General features: G+C 32.1%; 1 long non-coding RNA gene across 1 annotated transcript; it reads right to left on the bottom strand.

The window, feature by feature from the left end:
* Positions 1-2,185: 2,185 nt before the first annotated feature.
* LOC132736871 (uncharacterized) lies at positions 2,186-5,999 on the bottom strand. Its single transcript, XR_009626638.1, has 2 exons — positions 4,605-5,999; positions 2,186-3,517 (listed from the first exon to the last, which is right to left on the bottom strand). It is a non-coding gene; the product is annotated as an uncharacterized LOC132736871 (long non-coding RNA).
* Between the last annotated feature and the right edge of the window lie 10 nt (positions 6,000-6,009).

The following is a 6,009-nucleotide window of genomic DNA, read 5'->3' as shown; positions in this document are numbered from 1 at the left end:
GATTTGTGCTTACCTCGGGAGTTACAAACTTAAAGAAAAACCCGGGATCAAAACAACCTCACCTGTTGGAGCTAAGAGATGCAGATACTCTGGTCATGCGAACCCAATTGGTCGCCTCTTACGATCATGCAGGGATGAAAGGCAGCTGCAATTTTGATGCCTCAACTGTCAAAGGCAATCGACTCCTATAAGACTCAAAATTAGCAATGTTTCATATGATTGATTTAAGTGATTTAACATATAGAGGGTATGTAGCTAATTATTGTCTAGCACGCATATCGTTGCAAAGAAATGCATTAGTATAATTAATATATATTATGTTGTTTGTTTCACATTTAGTGGCAACTGTTGTCTTGAGCCTTCATTCAAACGTTTCACCTATACTTATAAGTTTTCTAATTAGCAACCATGTCATTAATTTTAGTGATTTAACATATAGAGGATATGTAGCTAATTATTAACTTACAAGCACACAAGCACATCGTTGCAAAGACATGAATAAAGACTATAGTTATATATTATGTTATTTGTTTCACGTTTAGTGGCAACTGCAATGATCTGCCTGCCATAAAAAACTTTGAAAAGAAAGAAATTGCTGTGTTATATAATGTTGCTGGTATTCTCGGTCAATGACTCATCAATAAGCCTACCTATTTCCGACTGAAGGTTCACAGACGAGTCTCTATGAGAATGCATGGATGTTCTGCTGTGCTTCATGGTAACTCTAGATACAGATTTGCCCATTATAAGCGACTTATAGAATAAAAAAAATGCTTTACTTTGGCGCACCGAACACAATTCAGGTCACATAAAAAAGGAATGATGTTTTTCGCTGTCTTCGGGAGTTACAAATTTCACCAATGAGTTGTTGAAATATTGATCAGTAAACGTGTTTACCTATAAGGTCAATGTGATCTTGACCTCTGTCCCCTTGACCCCAAAATACCATTGTGGTCATCTTTTGACTATAAGCAATGCATCTGAAATTTGAAGGTCAAGAGTCAATCGGTTGTCCAGTTATTAATAGGAAACCGTCTTGACATACCAGGATAAGGTGACCTTGACCTTTTACTCCAAAGTAAAAAGGGGTCATATATTCGCCAAGAACAATCCATAGACGAAGTTTCAAGGACCAAAGGCCCATGGTTTGTCAAGTTATTGATCAGAAATCGTTTTTAGCTACAAGGACAATATGACTATGACATTATAGCAATGACCACAAAATCAGTAGCGGTCATCTACTTGCCAAGACCAATGCATCTACAAAGTTTGAGGGTCAACAGCCTATGGCTCGTCAAGTTATTGATCGGACACAATTTTTACCTACAAAGTCAATATGACCTTGGCCCCTTGACCCAAAAATCAATAGGGGTCATCTACTAGCAAAGTACAATGCACCTATGAAGTTTGAGGGCTAACAGCCAATGAGTTGTCAGGTTACTGATCAGGAAAGTTTTGACCTAAAATTGACCAAAATCAATAAGGGTCATCAACTAGTTATGAGCAATCATCAGTTTCTAGGCATAAGCGTTTTTTAGTTATTAATCAGAAACCGTTTTTACCTTCAATTTAAATATGACATTGACCTTTGACCCCTTGACGTCAAAATCAACAGGGGTCATCCACTGGTCATGAACAATCATCATATCTAGTTTGAAGTTCCTATGCTGATTGGTTCTTTAGTTATTGATCAGAAAACGATTTTACCTATAATATCAATGTGACCTTGACCACTTGACTGCAAAATCAATCGGAATCATATACTGGTCATGAACAATCATCATACCAAGTTTGAAGTGCCTAAAAGGTCTAAGTTATTGATCGGAAACCGTTTTTACCTACAAGGTCAATGTGACCTTGACCTTTGATCCCAAAAAGAATTTGGGTCATCTACTGGTCATGAACAATCATCATACTAAGTTTGAAGTTCCTATGCCTAAAAGTTCTTTAGTTATTGATCAGAAACATTTTTTACCTACAAGGTCAAAGTGACCTTGACCCAAAAAATAATAGGGCTCATCTTCTGGTCATGAACAATCATCATACCACGTTCGAAGTTTCTAAGCCTAAAAGTTCTTAAGTTATCGATTAGAAAATGTTTTACATTCAAGGTCAATGTAACCTAAAAAAGTAATATGCCCTTATTTAGTTTTGTAGGAGAGGGAAAAACAAATAATTGCACAAATGAGTTCTGTACATTTTTTATTACGAACAGTCACACACTCATGCTATCAAAACAAGCAAACAAATACATTTTACTAATTTAAAAGTACATTGTATTACATTAATAACATAACCCAGTGCTCTGACAAGATTTAATAGTTATATATTTTGAACATTTCTCTAACCTGATATGCATGCCGCCATTTAAAAAAACATATTAAGCTATTTCTAATTAATCAAAAACAATTTACATTAATACTATATTTGCACTAATAGAACATTACTTTGTTATTTTTTGTTGTATCTATTCATTCTAAATACAGTGAGGAAATTTAAAAATCTACAAGTTAAAAAATACCTATATTTATTGTTGGACATGATACAAAAAAATAATCTTTAGTCAATCAATGGCTGAAAGGAAGTGTGTATTGCTATAATTTAAATCCCATATAGTTCTCCATAACTTTATCAATTATCAATTAATAGAATTACAAATCAAGACACACTTTAACAAAGTTATAATTAATATACATGTAATACCGAATAGAACTGTTTAATTTGCTAGTTTTCATCATCTTGCTTATGACAAATTAAACAGTTTTTATCATTTATTTACTTCATTCTTCATTAAAACCAACTTATTCTAATAAACAAACAAAGTTCTTATAAATAAAGAGAATAGAATTGTGCACATTTCAAATTAATAAGTGCTCTCGGACAAGTTTATATTTATACAAACAGAATTATTTCTACTTGTCTAGATACTTTTCAATGTACATTTCAAGTTAATTGTTCATGTAAAATATATAAGTATGTACCATTGACATATTCCACATTAAACTTATCTTAACTTAACTTAAGTATAAATATGGACAATATAGATTTGTTATCATATACATGTGCATAAAGGTATACAGATGTACTTGAATGATATAATCTATATTCCAAATCACAAACAAACATGTTTGATGCATATGTTAATAAGACATAACATACCTAAATGTAAAATAAACAAAAACATCCATATACCTAGTAATTAAACAATTACATGTAATTATATGTTTATTTATATACTAGATGAATTTACTCCATATATATTTAAAGTTAAAAGGCACATTACAAGTAAGAAATGTATAGATATTTATTTTTTGTAAAAAGGGCGAATAATAATAAGTGTTTGGTTATGTTGTAATAATAGATTTACAACATGTGATATTCTTATCCCCTGACAAAAATGAGTTTGAAAAGAAAATATGATTAGTGTCGAAAAATGCAAACAAAATGGTTATTTCACATCCATATAAAATACTTATTCATCATAACTGTACTAGTTGCCAAAATGCAAAAAAAAAAACTAGAACTCCGCGAGTCGGATGTGTCGCCTTGTGAACAATGTAGTTTAGGGGAAATGGCCAGGACAAAAATGAAATATGAAAAATAACAAAGGGCAATAACTAAAAAAATAATACGTGCAGAACAGCATTTCTGTACACTGCACTTCTTATCAATGAGATCTATCATTCTATGATGTTTTAAGTCCATAGCTTTCATACTTGAGGAGAAATGACCAGGACAAAAATAAAGAAAGAAAATCAACAAAGGGCAATTACTCAAAAATAAGAAATGCAGAGTATCAGTTCTTATGCACTGCACTTTTTTTTAATGAGATCTATCATCCTATGAAGTTTCAAGTCCATAACTTTTATACTTTCGGAGAAATGGCCTGGACAAAAATTAAGTATGAAAATTAACAAAGGGCCATAACTCAAAAATTAAGAAATGCAAAGTACCGATTCTTGTGCACTGCACTTCTTAATAATGAGATCTATCATCCAATGAAGTTTCAAGTCCATAGCTTTAATACTTAAGGAGAAATGGCCCGGACAAAATTAAAAAATGAAAATAAACAAAGGGCAATAACTCAAAAAATAAGAAATGCAGAGTACCAGTTCTTGTGCACTGCACTTCTTCTTAATGAGACCTATCATCCTATGAAGTTTCAAGTCAATGGCTTTTATACTTAGGAGAAATGACTCGGACAAAAATAAAGTATGAAAATTAACAAAGGGCAATAACTCAAAAATTAGGAAGTGCAAAGTACTGGTTCTTGTGCACTGCATTTCTTCTTAATGAGATCTATCATCCTATGAAGTTTCAAGTCTATAGCTTTTTTAGTTGAAGAGAAATGGCCCGGACAAAATTAAAGTATGAAAATTAACAAAGGGCAATAACTCAAAAAATAAGAACTGCAGAGTACCGGTCCTTGTGCACTGCACTTCGTGTTATTGAAAGAACCATGCATACCAAGTTTGAAGTCAATCAGACTTATAGTGACTGAGTTATGCTCCGGACAAGCTTTAGCGGACGCCGACGCCGACAACGACGCCGCCGCCGACACCGCCGACAAAAGTAACCCCTATATGTCACCTTTTCAAGGCGACACAAAAACAAGATGGCTTAGATATATGGCCAATTAGAGACTTTTTGAACAAAAAATGAAAGTTTTTAAAAATAAAAGTGTTATTTTTTTCAGTCTTAATGGGCCTTTAAACAAACAGGTATAAATGTCACATAACATTACTTGTTATAAAATAATATAAGCTTATCTTCATAAAAGGATTGCAATAGCTTGTAATTATCCCATAAACATTAATTTACATGTACTAATATGTTTACATATGTACTATATACATTCAATCAGAATTTCATGTAACAAACAGACATGCGTAATATGTGTTTACATATAACATATCTTAATCTTGGTATATAACTTTTGAGTTATTTCATGTAACATATGTTTTACAATACATGTAAAATAACATATCATAATTATGTTAACATCAGCAGAAATATAACTTATGTATGCCTATAATGTTATAATGTCTTGGTACTAAAATATGACAAATTGTTTAACTAAAAATTCTAATTGAACCTATCATAAATTATCTATGAACATAAATATATCTCAGTATATAAACTTATAAAATATGGCTGTCTGTGTGAAAGAGCATATTGACATATGAAAGCTGGTATATATCCCTCAGGTATAGCTGAGACTTGCATATATCCCTGAGGGGCAACTCAGAGAACTGACTTTTAATGAGGACTGGTTTATATCCTCAGAACTGGTATACATATCCGAGGGGCAGCTTAGAACTGGTATATATTACCAAAGTGGAGCTGGGAATTGGTATATATCCCCTAGATGTAACCGAGATGACAAAAAAGTAAGTTTAAGAGTCAATAAGCACTTGCGCCTGACAGCCATGTATATTTTACCTCAATTGTTCATTTCTATTGAGGATATGTATGAAGGTATAATGAAATCATATTTACATTTATGGTGTATAACTTGTTTTGATTAAAAATTATGTTATACTGTCTATGTAGTAACAGTATATACTAGTACATCTAAATTTACAGCACGGTATATCTATACTTGCCTTGTGTTTAAATTTATCATTCTAACACAAACAGCAAATAGTTCCCTTAAAGGAGCTCCACTGAGGTACAAAAGCTAAACAATAAAGAATAAAAAATAGAAAATCCAAAACAGATTAATCGGGATATTCAATATGGAAATAAAATGATACCAAAGAAATATACTCGAAATATAATTGCAAATTAATATTAATGAAGTGTAATTATCAGACGGACTTTAGCTATAAACATTTAAACACTGTCGACAGGACTGTGTGCTTGACTATCCACAGTGATTGATAATGCAAAATTATCTAACTTCAAAAAGGGAGATAATTCTGTCTATGTTACGGACAGTGACTTCCTATTATATGTGCGTGTGAAGTTCTAATCCACTTGTTATACGTAAAAACTTTAACCATAAAA

Source organism: Ruditapes philippinarum, unplaced genomic scaffold (genome assembly GCF_026571515.1).
Source record: "Ruditapes philippinarum isolate M1 unplaced genomic scaffold, ASM2657151v2 ctg12569_1_1_1_1, whole genome shotgun sequence".
Lineage (NCBI taxonomy): Eukaryota > Metazoa > Mollusca > Bivalvia > Venerida > Veneridae > Ruditapes > Ruditapes philippinarum.
The sequence above is the reverse complement of the archived record's forward strand: the minus strand, read 5'-3'. Positions and strand labels throughout refer to the sequence as shown.